This window comes from Poecile atricapillus, chromosome 4 (assembly GCF_030490865.1).
Source record: "Poecile atricapillus isolate bPoeAtr1 chromosome 4, bPoeAtr1.hap1, whole genome shotgun sequence".
Taxonomy (NCBI): domain Eukaryota; kingdom Metazoa; phylum Chordata; class Aves; order Passeriformes; family Paridae; genus Poecile; species Poecile atricapillus.
The window spans coordinates 69136370-69152139 of NC_081252.1; the positions used below are offsets into that span (position 1 = coordinate 69136370).

Below are 15770 nucleotides of genomic sequence, written 5' to 3' on the forward strand. Positions count from 1 at the left end.
TCGCCCCTCCGCACGCGCGCTGCCCAGCCAATGACAGCGGCGCGGCGCCGCAAGGCCTCCTGGGGGCTGTAGTCCAACGCGCGCTCCCCACCCCACCCGGCACCACAGCTGCGCGTCCCTGCCGCGACCGGGGTAGCGCCCGCCCCCCGCCCCTTTATGGGCGGGGCCGGACCGCGCCGCAGGCCAATGGCAGAGCGGGTCAAGGTTCGGCCGGCGGGCGGCGCGGCCAATGGGCACGGGCGGGCGGTGGAGGGGGCGTGGCCGGCGGTGTTTTGTTCGGTTGCCATTGAGCAGCCCGGTCCATACGCGCGGGGGAGGCGGCACGGCCGCTCAGGTACCAGCGGCTGCTGTGGGGAGGGCACGGGGTGGGGGGGGCAATGAGCGTGGCCGGCAGGTAACAACAGTCGTGCGGCTAACAGGTAACAGCCGTGTAGGCAACAGCCGGACAGGTAATAACAGCCCTCTGCAAGCAGCAGCCGACAGGCATCAGCCCCGCTGTCGGCCCGCAGGCAGTGCAGGGTAGAGGGGAGGCGGCCCGGCCATCCTCGGACCCCTTGGCGGAGCCCGGGAGGGGCCGTACGCACGGCGCAGCTCCGGGCGGGCGGGGCAGCGAGCGCGGCCCGGGGGACCCTGCGGGGCGGGGGTGTCACCCCGAGGCTGCGCTTCCCCGCAGCGGCACCTCCTGCTGCCGCAGGGCTGCAGGCTGCTCATCCCTCCGGTTACCTCGGCAGATAGGTAAAGCGGTGTGGATCTTGTGCATTTTGTTGTTATTGTCCGTGCTCGGCCCGGGCCGCGCTCCCCCCTGCACCGCCGGCGCTGCAGCCGTGCGCCCGCTGGGAGCTGGAGGCGGCCGCCCCGCCGGGAGGCAGAAAATCCATAACCCCCAAAAATGAAGTTATTAGCGTTAATAGGCGCTGCTGGGGCGGGATCCGGGCCGGCTGCGCGGCGCTGCCGTGTCTCCCAGGGGCCTGGCCTGGCCCGGCCGTGCGGGGAAGGGAAGGTGCCCGGCCGCGGCGGGGCTCGGACATTCCTTTGTGCCGCTGCCCTGCAAACACATGTCTGCAGGCACGTACCCGGCGATTTTGAGGCGATTCCCCCCTGTCTGGCACAAGGATAGAGTTACCTCTGTGGAGGTGCCCTTTTTTCCACAATAGCTGCCTTCCATAATGATTCCTGGGTGGAAACGGTGGCTATTTTCTTCTTTTCCCTTCCCCTCAGCAATAGAAAGTTGATTTCTAGTTTATGGCCCTGAAGTGTAAGGACTAGTTGGGCTCAGTGGGCGAGTGAATGGGCTCTTTGTGTTATCCCAGCTTTTCTAAGGGCAATAACATGGCTTTGTTCTTGTTATTTGGCTTATTAAATGTCTTCTGGCCTGCAGGAAGGCTGGGTAGAAATGTGTGGTTGAAATTCTGGGTGCTGTTTCAGGAGGTCGTTTTAGGTCCTATGAGATAGAGCAGCCACCCGCTGTAGAGGCTTCTCAAGATTGATGTTCAGGGATCTGAATTCCTGGGGTTGGGATGGAAAAGTTCAGGCATTTTCCTCTTTAGGGAAGGATATCCCCATCCCAGCATCCAAAAGCTTTGGAGCAGCACCTCAGCTTTGGGGTTGCAGGGTTGAGAGGGACTGGGTGATTCTGTGGGCGCTAAGCCCTCTGCCTGGGGATGAGTTGAGCCAGTTGGTCAAACCCATTTTCTGGTTCTCTGTGCATACATTAAAATTAGCTCCTGAACAGCTCTTACAGCCTTTACTGTTGCATTGCCTCCCGTTCATTTGCCTGACTGATAGCAAATATTTTTGTCAGAAAAAAATTGCCGTTTTTGGCAAGAACCAGTAAGTTTGTATCTCTTGTGGCAAGCTCAAATGTTTCTGGGTGTGTTTTAATTGTGAATGGTCTGCTTGCTTCTAGTCCGGCTTATGAAATGTGGAGCACAATGTTTGCTGAATAGCAGAAACTTTCCTGATGAAGCATGTTACTTGATCTGGTTTTATTGGAGGTGCAGTGTACTTGTTCAAGCCCAAAGAGCTTGTATCCTTATAGTTATTGAGCTTTCAAAAATGCCTGGAGGAATTGTGCTTAGAGGCAGGAGACTAAAGCATACATTTTAAGTAGCTCTACATAAGTTGGTGGAACTCTGAATTAGAAAATGGGTTCACTATTCACTCATTTTGGATTTCTGTGAAATACTTTTCATGTTAATGTGTCTGCTATTTTTAATAAGCCCTATTTTTTTGCATCAGTAGCAAGATGCTTCTCTTCTTCATAAGGAAGTAAATGCTGCCTATTAGACACAATCTCAAAATAGTGATCTACAAGATCAGCCCCAAGATGATATGATACCCTTTTGGGATGTTCCTGTGGTAATCTGGCAGTCCTCTAGCGGCCTTTACCTGCCAGTGCGTAACCCACAGTTATTGTCTTTTTAACTGGGGAATTAAAGTTGGTTAAATAATTGTAAAGGGATATTTTAAGTTCAGGATGGTTAAACTTCCCTACTTCCTTTCAAAAAAGCTGTTTTTCTACGGGGTAGTATGATTCAGAAGAATGAGGAGGCTGAAAGAAGAAATATTTATATTTGCAACCATTGTGTTAAGCTTGGGAAGTTTAGTAGAGGTGTAAAACTATATTTATGAAAATATGGTGGGCAGATAGACTGAAAGCCTGACTGTACTGAGAAGACTGCAATTTATTGCATGGATTGCTTTATTTAAAACAAAACCTTGAAGGATTTATTCTTTCCTTTAGGAATTCCTTGAGAGTCTGGTAGCCATTACTGTGGCTCCCTTTTTTTAGTTCCTTCTTTTCCCTTCTCTGTGCTTTCTCCCCCTTCCTCTGTTGCCTCCCCCCAATCTACATTCCTTTGTGTTAGCAGTGATGATGGCAGTTCTAGTCACCTCCTGTGGTTTGATAGATTATTCCCTTTAGAATCATGGTGTACTTAAAACTTTCCAAACACAATTCTTTCCTTGCTCCTCCACTTTTTTTGATGCTGGCTTTGAGTTTTGTTCTAAAAATTTGTCCTCTGTGGTTCTGCTTTGAGCTGTCTTAAAAACTAATAAGAAGTCTCCTTAAGCCTTTAGTGGAAAATATTAGTATTTATGTTATGATTTACATTTCTTTTTGTGTATGTTGATGGTCATAATATAAACAGAAATTTTGTATTTTGGCAACAGGGAGCTTCTCTCTCCCCTGCAAGCTCACAAGTTCTGTGCTTGCTTTTTTAGACAAAACTTTGTTTGCTTTCAACTGTAATTTTTATTGTTGTGAAATAAACTTCTTGGACTTTGATTACTGCATTCTTGAGATCTGGTAGTCACGTAAGAACAATCTTGCAGGTACTCTATTTCAAAAAGCAATAGATTTCTGTCCACTGTGGAATTATTTGCAACTTTTACTTTAGATGTTTTAAGTTATAACCTTACTGGGGGGTCTGAAACTACTCACAAAAACCTGTGGAGGGCTTTATGAGCCCTCCTGAAGGAAGGGTTAATCAGCACAAGGAAGCCCTGTTCAATTCTGGGAAAGAAGTTCATGGCTAGAAATACAGGTACTTGAAGTCAGTGCAGTGTCTGATACTTTCTTGGTAGGTAAATTTTAATCTCTTGATTCTGTACACCTGTGAGGGAGCTCTTTACATGGACAATGTGCTTTTTGGTTGTTGTGAAGTCTGTGTCCTTAAGATCTTAGCACTGAAGTACTGCAATCCAGTGGTCTTTAAAAAAAAAAAACACAACAACCTCCACTTTGTTGGTTTCTCTTAACTGTAAACACTCTGTTAGGGCAATTGAGACAGTCATATTTTCAGAAAATAGTTTTCTTTAAGGATTTTCTTCTCACTCAAGAGGAGGCCTTTTAAAATAAAAAGTGTGTGTCATATTTTTAACTCTTTTCTAGGCTGCTCTACAATTTTTTTATGATCCAGTTGGATATTTTGGTACTGTTAAATATAGAGAAACCTGGAATCAAGGTAACTGTCAACTATTAACATAGCCCTTGCTACATGTGGTGCTGTTTTGGCTTTTTTGGTTGTTACAGGGAATAATATCATTAGCAAGCTGGCAAGAAGCTGCTCAGCTAACTGCTAATGCTTTGCTGTGGGTGTAAATAACTTCTGAAGGCCATGTTTCTGCTAATTTTTAGGTTGAGGGGAGGAAGTAGGCAGGGTTGTTACTAAATACATTATCTGGGTTATGGCTCTCAGTTTACTGACAGCACTGTTTTTTTAAGCAAGCGTTGAATATTATGCTTTAAGGTAATATGAAGTGTTTCAATTAGGATATTTAATGAGTTATGAAAACAAAACTAATATAATTGGCTTTCTTCTGTTTGAACTTGAGTGTATTTTGGTAGAATGCAGTTTTGCATATTGGGTGTTAACAGTGAGATCAAGGGTTCTGATCACCTGATGTTCACATCATTGCTCTGAACATGAAATGACATCATTGCTTTAAGTTCCTGTGAGAATTAAACTGTAGGAAAGCATTGGGGGGAATTGTCAGTGATCAGGCCCAGAGCTTGGGACATCCAGTGCCAGTGATGGCAACTGCTCTTCAGTGTGTCTGGGTCTGTCTGTGCAGATAGAGCCAAGGGTGTGAAATCAAACTGTATTTTGCCTGGAGCTTTCATTAGAAGTGTCATTTGCAAAACTGACGCTGTGTACCAAGACCTACACGTCATTGTGGGGAGGGCATTTGAGCTGCAAGAAAGCTGTTTCTGCATTAGCTGAGCTTCAAAATTGGAACACCCAGCTGGTACAGGAAATAGTTGAAGAAATAACTGCAGCACAACTGTCTATACCTTTACTTTTGTGCTTTAGCCTGAGATATATGATACTGGAAGACAGGATCTGAATTCCATTTTTTTAAAGGATTACCTGTTTCTCCTTAAGACTCCCCTCATCCAGCCAACCTTGGCAACCAACTTTCTCTTTATTTGTTAATTCACTAGAGTTTTTTTGGGTTATGAAAGATGACATTTTTAACTTGCCCAGTTCTACATTAAAATGAAGGTATTAAAAATTAAGGAAAATGTGTACTGTCCTAATAAGACCTCATATAACAAGGCTGTGGCTTTTCTTCTACTGTCACCTCCCCTTGAGCCATTAATAGGAATAATAGAAACTTCTGTTGGTGTTATATTAACTTTAAGTCCCTAATTTGCATCACAAATAACATTGTGAACAGCATTAATGCCTTCCAGGGGTTTGGGAGGTTTTTTAATTTGTAGGGTAAATGTATTTTTTAACCTAATTGGGCAGTTCAGAATATTATTGCAGCATGTTTAATTTTTGTTCTGCACAGCTTGTGTTGATGTCAGTGGCTTTAAATCATTCCTTCAGTGCTGTGCATATGTGTTATGTTTCACCTTCTTAATTGTGGCTTTAGATTTTGGTAAAGTATTCACCTCATACAGTTACTACTAGATACTGTATGATATTTTTGTTCTTTATTCTACCATCAAAAGTTTGTTTAGAATGAAAATTCTTCTTTTAAGGGTTCTTTTCCCTTTAGTTTGGGAAAGCAGGGAGAGTTAAAATGCACTTCTCTGCCTTCCTTCAAGGTTTCTGTTGATCTGACCTCCTTTGGTTTTAGAGGGATGAAAGCTTATCATGTTTAAGGAAGGGGGCAAGTGACAAAAGCTGTGTGTCATTTGGCTCTGTCAAACCCTGTGGCCTTATCAGCTTCCACTGTCCAAAAGTAGTATGCAGAATATGGAAGAGGTTAAAGTTTGGAGCCTTAGGTGTGATGTAGGTTATGAAACAGAATTGAGAGAACATAGCTGAGGCAGGATGATAGGTCTGGATATGGGGTTCTGCCTTCTGCAGCTCAGCATTTCTTAGTCAAGATGTGAATGGCCATTGAGGTCACAGGTGTTTTTTGTATCATGTTATCTTTTCATAATGTCAGAAACTTCTGATCTAAGGACTGTTTGAGGGTGTGTTTTATTGTTTTTTTTTTTAAGTGCTGGTCTCTGTTTAGATTCCTGAGACCTATTTGTATGTTTGTACTGTGTTTTTGATGAACTGACAGTTAAAATTGCCATCCTAGTTTAAAAAAAAAAAGGAACCTCTTTGTCCAATTATCCCAGTGTGATAGTAGTGGCAAATAATTCATTGCTATCTGTTGGAATGGAGGGTAGTGGTGTGTGAGCATGGCTCAAGACTACTGTTGTGCTTCAGAGTGTAATTTGATGCAGTATTTAGTAAATGAGAGGAGAGAGGGGTAGTGAAAACAGCATTCAAGAACTACTTGCATGAATTGACTAAAGTACAGCATGTATTTCTTGTAGGGGGAAGGAGGAAAGGAACAAGTACCCAACACTTCATCTTTTCATTTCTTAAAAGTGATGAAATGAAACAACAGAGTTGAACCTTTATGAATTTGAGAAGTGTGAGTAACTTGGAGGCTCAACTGAAGTGCTGCTGCCTGTTGTAAGAGGCTACCAAAGGTTAAGAGACAGCAGGGGTGTTGCTGGTTTGGAGGTTGTGCTGGTATTGGAACATGAGCCAGCATGTTCCAGTGCCAGCCTGGTACTTGGCCTGTTCCCTTCTCAGGATGCATGAGCTTCCCCTTGAGCTTGGCTCATATCACATATGTGCCTAATGACTTCATCCTTTTCTTCCATTAGCACCCCATCCTGACCAGACCTTTCTGGTTCAATATTTGGATAAGAGATTGCTGAACTGCAGGAGGGTAAGGTGGACTGCTGCTGCTCTTCTGTTTTCATGCTTCACAAATCAGAGGAATGTCATTTAATAAAGTGGGAAGGTACCTGGATAGGTATGATACTTGTAGTACTAAACTATTACAGAGGATGAAAAAGGATAGTACTTTGTCTTGTTTTACGCTTTTTAGGTGCCTTATTTTATGCTTGAGCTCTTAAGAGTTAATTCCTCTGTGCTTTAATGGCTTGTGATTTTGCAGTTTAAATGTGAGCTCTGGCTGTAACTGACGCTCTTTGCTTCAACTCCCCATCTGTAAAATGCTGCATATCTTAATTTTTGTTTTGGAGTATTTGGCTGCTGCTTGCAGCGTTTTCCATCCTCAGGAAGTCCTAACCCAGCCTGAGGCAGTGGGTGTAAAAGGTGCAGGCACATGTTTGTGTGACAGTGCCTTGACACCACATCAGTGAAAGCCATTACATCACCCTGCTGGGTTGTTGGAAGGCAAAGCACGCCTGTCTTTCTGAAGTAATAGGCTTCTGGCATCTCTTGGTCAGAAGAAAGATGCAGCAGGATACTGCAATATTGCTGAAACTTTCATGCTGCCACAGGAGGGGATTGGAGGGGTTTTATTTCTGTGCGAAGAAAGTGTAGGGCAGGTGTGACTCTTTTTTTGGTAATAATAAAATAACCTGATTATGCAAATCCTGAAGTTTTAATTTAAAAAAATCAGAAAAATAAGTTCTAGTTCATTGAAACTCAACGAACATTGTAGGAGGATAAGCAAAATCATGGGTTTGAAACTGAATTTGTCATTAAAAAAAAAGTAGGGCTGTGAAAGGTGTAGGCTGGTTGTGAGTCTCCTGCCCCATACTGATATTACACATCTAATGTGATTCATAACAGAAGCCTGAGTAGCTCTTCTTTCTACTTAGTCCAGTGCTTTGCTGTCCTCAGTATTAAAACTTGTTCTGAATATGAAGTCAGACATCTTTCTTACTATGGGTCAAGCTTATTGCCTAATTCCCTGGACATAAGGGACAGCTATTCCTTCCCCTTTAGTAAGTAATCTCTCAAAAGTATTTGAACTGTTTTTTGCAATGTTCTTGTTTCCTTGTGTCTTGCCCTCCACCCTTGTGATACTTTTGTCCTAAATAAAACTGGTGTATTCAGGTCTTCCTGAGAGGTCATGTTTTCTTCAGCTCTGATTGTTCCTGTTTTTATCTCAAGTTAGTTCATATTGGTCTTCAAGTGTGGTGCTCAGAACCCAAGTTTGAACTGCAACTGAGACTTTGTGCTGAGTGGAGTGAAAAAATGGCTTCATGTACCCTGGAGCTGATATTCCTGTTTATGCATCCCCATGCACTGGACTTTTTTACACCAGCTTAGCACTCATTTCAAGGTCAGCCTGTTGATCCCACCTAGCTCACAGCTTTCTTCTGAAGAACTTGCCTTCCTGTTTGTTCATTTAATCCTGCCTGAGTGTGCCTTTCAGAACTCACTTGTATCCTATTACTTGCAGAACACTTTTCCAACTTGTCAAAGTTATGCAGGATTTTAAGGCTGTCTTGCAGTCCTTCCTGCTGTTCTCCTACATATAACAAGCCTCCTCTGCCTGCAGCAGATCACGGGAAGCACAGAAATGGAACTGAGCTGGGTTCCTGCTCCATGTGTCTCCCACGCACCACTGGCAACTGCTCTTTGGCTGTGATTGTTCCCCAAGGACTGCCTTTGCTTACCTCCCAGCAGCACAAGTCTGTAAAATTTAGGTGTGTGAGCTCACAGGCTCCTCCCTGTCCCTAAACCGTGTTACACTGATGTCCCAGTGAACCAGCTGGGTGCTGCACACCTCTAGTGCTCGCAAAAGGTTCCCACTCTTCCCGGAGATTCTACTTAAATATGGGGGAATTGGAGACTGGTTGCATTAATTTTGATCTTTCTCTTAATGCTGGCATAGAACGAAGACAGGCCTAACTTCAAACTGATGTCCAGACCCGTTTTTGTTTGGTTGTTTTGTTTTAAGAAAGCCCCAGCCACCTTCTGTTTCTGTCTGTATTTAAATATATCACATAACAGCCTAAATCTAGTACCTTGCAAATAATTCCAGGTGCTACAGAGTGACTGAAGTCATCTGTAGTTAGAGATCTTTGAAGCTGTCCATTCTTGAGATGAAATTGCTCTTTCATTGCAAGCCATCTGTCGAAGGATAAGCTCTACTTGGAACAGCTTTTCTTTAGAGTATTTTTCTTGGATTTGTTTTTGTAAGTATTTTTTGACATCTCTATAGGCGCAATTTTCTCTGTTTGAAATCTTAGTTCTCATATTATCTCCCCCCATTGAACTCAATGCACATAATGAATCCTGTGCTGCATAGAAATGGATTTCTGTGAGCCCTGTCTCTGTTGGGGTTTGACACAGTTCTGTAAGTGCTATTTGTTTGGTTTTTTTTTTTTTTCCTCCAGCACCTCTTCCTCTAAATTTTCTATACCTCTCTGCCATTCAGTAATTCCCTTAGACTTGCTCTTATCATTGCCTTATTTACAGTCCCTGCATGTGTAGCAGTTTATTCTCATCACACAGATATATTTGAGTGTACTTAAGTTTTATTGTGCCTGGCTGCAAGCTGGAATAATTAATCTTCCAACCATTCTTTCCATTCCTAAGGAGATGGACAGATATGCTTTGAAATCCTGCTGCAGTGTTAAGTTGAGCAGAGGTTTACAAAGTCTGATGGTCCTTTGCTAAAGATATTGAATGTTTGTTAGATGGGATTACCTCAGTGACCACTCTGAACCCAAAAAATGCTACCAGAACAGTAAGGCAGCATCACCTGGTGTTGGGAATTTAAAAGCAATGTAGATGGTGAAATTTGTGCTGAGTGTACTTTAGGTTAATAGTTGTTTATATATATTACAGACCTTAAGAAGGATTATGGGGGAGCTACGTTCAGAAAAGTTCTTTCAAGGTGTGTTCATGCTTGTGGCAGGTTTTTCTGTATAAAGTGTGATACTCCAATTTTAGTAACATAGTTGACTGCAAAATGCCATGTGTCCTCGAGATTAAACTTCATAGTCCTGTTAAATATACAGTCTTAAGCTTTAGAACTAGTTTGGAGGAACTTTCCCTTTGTCCTTTTCTCACTGGAGCACAAGCTGATAAAATAATACCAAACCTATTTCTGAGCTCTAAACCAGCTGTTGAGCTGAGCCAAACTGCAATGAAGTAAATGCCTGTTGCACCTGCAGAAAAGGCTGCAGCTGTCAGAAGCTTGTTTATCACTTCAGTACTTCTTGAGTCCAGGTGCTCAGTCAGTGACTTCCCCTAACACAGTCATTTGTTTCAGATCTTCAGCAGAAAAGATGCTACTGCTTTATGCAGATTATAATGTTAATGCTTAACCTTTGCATGTGTGAAGATGCCAGGAACCCAGATGTAATTTCAGAGGCTTACTTTAGAGGAAGCTTAGATGGAGTACACTTTTTGTCAGCATTGAAAGATCATTTGAAAGACCACATCTCCCTTACTGTTAACTTCATGAGATAAATCTTTACTTTTTTGTTCTTCAGATTGGTTACCAAAGTTGATCTTGTCAGAATACTGTTATCTGTAAAGGTAACTGCCCAAGTGGGAGGTCCCATTTCCCTTCCAAATACTCTTGGTCCTGTCCTCCTTTGCACAGCTGCTGTCTGGGAATATTGCTAGACTTGCCAAGTGACTTACCTGCTGCTGCTCAAAGCTGATAAATTTCTGTCCTAGTCAGGAAGGATTAGAAGTGAAGGCCTTTCTCGACACTCATTTTTTTTTTCTCCTGGCGTTTTTGTGCTAAAACAAAATTCAGGTGATGTTCAGGTAGTACACAGAAGATACTGAGCTTTTCCATCAAGCAAAGGTGATCTTCCAGTATTTTAAGAAAAAACAATCAAACTAATGTAGCTAAAATAGTTCACTTTTTTTTGCTTCTTTGCCATAGTGTAACTTTGTCTCATAAAATTTCATTAGTTGATGTAATTGTTACAATTTTTTTTCTAAAGCCTACTGCAATGTGTGCCCCTTGGTTTGTGTCTTGACCTCTAACGCAGCATTTCCTGAATCCAGCTGTTCAGTGTGCTGCTCAAGGCTGACTGCATAGAAACAAAGTAGTTATCTGGCTTTTCAAATAGTCCAGTGAACTAGTAAGAGCTGCATAGCTCAACTAATTTTTATTGAAGTACCTTTAATAGGTCTGGCAAGAGGGATGTCCCCAGTGACACTTGAAGTAATGTCTGAATTGAATGCTGAAAGCACACACAGTATTGATGTGTACTGCCTTTGTCTTTGTATTTCATTCCATTATTTTAATGGGCTTTAATTTGTGGTCTGCTCATACTTGGATCATTTGTGGACTGAGAGCTCGCATGTAGAGCAGATTATTTGTAGTGCAGATCCCTTCAGAGACTTCACCATTCAAAAGCTTGTGGTATGTGCAAAACAGAAGTTGGAAACCAGCTATTAAGTTGATAGGAACCATAGTTTAGCAAAGTAAAGAGCAACAACAAGGAACTCTTCAAACAACCACTCAGTTTTGTTATTTGTAGTGTGATACCAAGACCTCTTTATTTAAAAGAAAATTTTTGCTATTTGAAAGCTGTTTGGTACTTGGGTTTTATTTTTCTGGATTCTAATGGCTCTGGTAACTAGATGGGTGTTGTAGAGCTTGGGATCTTCATGTGCCACCTGTTGAGGTGGCATCTCCTGCCACATGAGCTAGGGTTTCTTCAGTGGCAAATTGCGGATGGTGAGCCACGATAGAGAACAAGTTTGGGCCATGAGATGGAACTTGGTTGTCAGCTATGCACCATATTTCATATCTGTTCAATGCATTTCCATGCTCTTAACACAAAGATAATGTAGCAGCAAGCTTTAACTACTTTATGCAAGCCTGCATAGAATTTTACTGCTGTGTAAACTCTTCCTGTAATTTGCTTTCTTTATGCTTTAAAGTTTTACGTGAACATATGTAAACAGTGTACTTGTGAGCTGCTAAAGTAAAGGGTACACACACCCATATGCTCATTCAGTATAGTTGTACAGTGATCTTCTGGAGAGTTCCAATTTTGAGACAAAGACACACTTTTCTTAAACTGTGAAATTGGGTGTAATAGTTCGTCATGAGAGAAATATTACTCATAGTATGAAAAATAAGTACAGTGAGGCTTGGTGAAATGTGCTTCATGTTGCTGTAAGCATTGAGATGTACGGATATTTACAGAATACTGCTCAGAACTTGAGTTCTAAATTTAGTAGTATCTGCAGTTCACCAGCTGTACTATTTACTGAAAAATATTTGGACTACCATAGGTTCCTCATTTTTAATTTCCATAGTTGTATGCAAGCTAATGAAGGGAGACTTTGCTGTGTGCAGATTATATAGCTCATTAGATCCCTGAAATGCCATGAAGTAGCATCTTAACATAAGTGTTTTTCACCTGGCCTGAGGCCTCCAGCAAGAACATTTCACACTTGGGATCATGAAAACAAACCTAGTAGATGGGCTTTTTATTTTCAACAAGCCAACCAGATGTCTGAAACTCCTCAGAATGAACCTGAAGGCAAACAGGAGGAGGTTTATTAGCTGTGTGTGTTTTGGGAGCAGGATGTATGGAAGAGATTTGTATAATCCCTCAGCTCCGAGCCCATAGGCTTTGGTAATAGAAGAGTACTTCAGTGCTGGTATTATTCCATTCTATCATAGGGAAGCAGGATGTGCGTGGGGTAATCATTGTTGTCACTGCTGTACAAATTAAGGGTCAGTACTATTTTTTTTCAGCCCTGGGTATTTTTAAAGTATGCATATGTGCCTGTTTTACTTCTCAGTTTTAAGGGCAAACACTAGGAGAAAGCAGGTGACACTACTCATTAATTTTCTTTTTTTTTCCCTTGCTTTTCTAAGTGGTAGAGTGAAGCAAATATCTTGGTAGTAGGGCCAGTTGATCTATTTTTTTCATTCTTCAAGCCTTAGAATAAAAAAAAAACAACCTCATGGGTCTTGTACAGTCTGGATCACTTGCTTTAGTGAAAGTCTGGTGGATTTCTCCAGACACTAATATTATCAGTATAGATTAGTATTTAAGTCTGAATTTTGTATCTTACTGGAGGCTTATTCTAGGAAGTAAATACTTCCATTGGTTTTAAATAGCATATTTATAAAAGCAGTATGTGGAGGTCAAAGTAATTTGTGTAGGACCTGAGCTTTTAGCAATATACACTGAAAGCTACAGTAAAAAAGTGGTGATTGCCCACTAGGTTTTGTTCTGAATTGCTTAAACAGGCAATAGCTCTTGGTTTGAGTAGTGTAGTCTTGAAATAATGACTGTTAGCTCATTTAGTTTATAATTAGAGCAAAAGCCAAGGGCTTGGTGTTCATGTGTTCAAGCCTCCGTAGATCAGGCTTCTGTTCCTCCCCATCACATCATAGCCTGGGGCTTTCTGCAGACAGGATGAGGAGAAAGAGTCCAAATCTCACATTGCAGGGAGATGACTGCTCATGGGCTAACACTGATGGCTTTCACATGGAACTCCAAACAGAGTAGATGTAAATATTCTTCAGCAAAATTAATGAAATCCTTGCTGTCATTGTGGTGGATTATTTTAGGAAAGAGTGTAAGTAACATAAGCATCTTGGAACAGCATCTCTGTACACCATCAGACACAAGACACAGCTCCTTCATTGTCCTGTCTGACAAAGATACTTTAAAAGATGCAGGATGACTTGTCTGTGATATGAGTATTCGGTCTTTGTCAGGTCTGAAAGATAGGTTTAAACCCGAGAGACTGATTTCTTGCTGATATGAGTAGGCAATAAAAAATGCTTTAACCTCTGGCTGAATTGAATTCTTAGCCCTAGTTTTCTGTAATGATATATTCCCTGCTTTAATTAGGTATGACCTGGAAAAAGTCTCTTGAGCTTACTTCACCACTTCTGTTGCTTTGAGAAGTGCACTTTATAAACTGTGACAAAGGTTTAATATTGCCTATCTCTACCCTTCTTTTTCTTTTCTGGAAGGAGACTCACCTTTTTTTTAAAAACTAAACCAAAACCACTGATAGTAACTTGAGAAGTAAAAGAGGGTATATATATTACAGACAACAGTTCATATTGTAAAATATTTTGGTTCTAATTCAAAATGTATTAAATTAATGTAGGTCTTTGTTTCATATGTGTTCCTCAGCCAAACTGGGTGAATTGTACAGCCAAGGATGGAAAACCATACCATCAAAGTATGATGTATATCCTTTAGGTATAAAGGTATATCCTTTAACCTCTTTCCAGCATATCACGTGTCTAAGTAAAGTGGAATCAAAAGGCTGTGTGTGATGGTTGGGGCTTCACTTCCTTCTCATAGGAGATCCTGGATCTGGAGTGATGGAGTAGAAGTGAAGTGTGCAGGATGCAGCTTTTAGTAGCAGTTTGTTTTGTCTCAGCTGCCTCAGTGACCAGTTGGTCTTAGTGATGGTGCTTTAGTGTCAAAACAGTGAAATTCTGGGCTCAGTAGTGATTTTCTGCATTTGAGGTGAGTGGACCTAATATTTATTCTCATCTATCTCTGGAGGCATTAGCAACCCAAACCCTAATTTTTAACCTTAGAGTGGTGATCTGTAGTCCTGCCTTGCACATTAAGTGATGCAGGTTCTTCAGCAAAGTTTTGAGCTCTTCATGTTCCTGGTGCTTTTAGAGCCTGTGGGATACGTGAAATTTGTCTCCACTGGCCATTAGCTGATGTGAAGGATGTCTTCCAGCCTATTTTTCTTGTCCTTTTTTTGAGCTTTGTGCTACAGTTGTCAACCTGAATCGAAGCTTGACTACCTCATAATATTGAAGTTTCCTTCTCATAAAAACTGGCTTATGAAGGTGCTGCATGGAGAAAGTGGGAGGTTCTGTAACTCATGAAATTGGTCTTCAGTCCTTGTAGAGAAAAATCTAAATTGCACATGTTGAAACTGGGTGCTTTGGTTTGTTCAGAGTTCTGGAATGTGTAGAGTGTGGTGTTAAGGCTTTATTTTGTCTCATCTGAACTCTTCAGGGAGAACAACTACAATTTAAACAGAATTTTTTAGATGGTTGTGAACTGGTTTCTACAGAATACAAACTAGGATTATAAACACTCTTCTCTTTGTCCCTTTTGGTCAGAAACTGTTTTTCTAATGCACTGTTAAAAACCTCTTCGTAAAGAACCTCAGAAAAAAAGGGGTGCTAGTTAATGGCATTGAGAGGAGTCCTGAAGTACAATATGTTTGAAATAGAGGTGTCCCCTTAGAGTACCAATCCCCCAAAATGCTGATTGATGACTTTGTACCTGTAGGAAACTTTCTAATTAAAACTGATTTTTTTTTTTTTCCCCCTTAATGTGGCATTTTGGAAGGTTTGCGGAATAGCCACACTGCAGATTAGTGCTGGAAAGGATAAAGTCCAAATAATTCTCTTTTAAGTGCTTGCTATCAACAACTTTTCTGGGCTGAAAGTTATTAATAATAGAATTATGTTGTAAGGAATGCTTAGCCTCTCTGTGAACTTCTTAGCACTGTAGTAAATAATACATATTTTTAGGAAAAGAATGTTCTCTTCCCTTTTGGAAGTTGGAATTCTGTATTGCAGGAAACTAGACATTTTATAGCTTTTTGTCAGATGGCATAAAGTATTAGTTTAGCAGTAGGTGATCTTCCAACTTAGTGTTGCTTCAAGGATAAGTGGGATGGGACAGACAATGCTCTGTTAAAACTTAATCAGTTTTGTGTGATGTTTCAATTTTGAAGTGCTTCTTGGATGCTGCAGAAAGTGCCAGGGGGCAAAAAATCACATCACCTTTCATCTAGAGTCTAGTAGCAAAATTATCTAGATCTGGAGTTAGTACTGCTGGAGTGATTAGCTCCTTTGGCTTGCTGAAGCAGAGATAATATTTTAAAGGACCTACTTATCCGAATTGGAATTTTGACTCCAGCTAATCCTTTTCTTCTGCTGGGAGCAAGCTAAGTGCTTGTATGGGATTGTTGGTAATAAAGGTTCCATGTAGCACTTGGAGCAAAGGGTAGGAAACAATGTGAAGTAACAGAGGAAACAAACCTCTGTGTTCTCAC

General features: G+C 41.5%; 1 protein-coding gene across 8 annotated transcripts in view; it reads left to right on the forward strand.

Annotated features, from left to right (window-relative positions):
• The first annotated feature begins 263 nt into the window (after positions 1-263).
• The window catches only part of FAM53A (family with sequence similarity 53 member A), a 69014-nt gene continuing 53507 nt past the window's right edge, over positions 264-15770 (forward strand). Inside the window, exon 1 of one of the 8 annotated variants that reach the window (XM_058837883.1) lies at positions 264-334. The gene's annotated coding sequence lies outside the window, so the exon portion shown is untranslated. Of the gene's footprint in view, positions 335-3921; positions 3966-6365; positions 6388-6625; positions 6691-6744; positions 6778-8039; positions 8062-8899; positions 8921-15770 lie in introns of those variants that run through there. The other 7 variants (XM_058837884.1, XM_058837885.1, XM_058837882.1 and 4 more) reach the window with 7 other exon arrangements.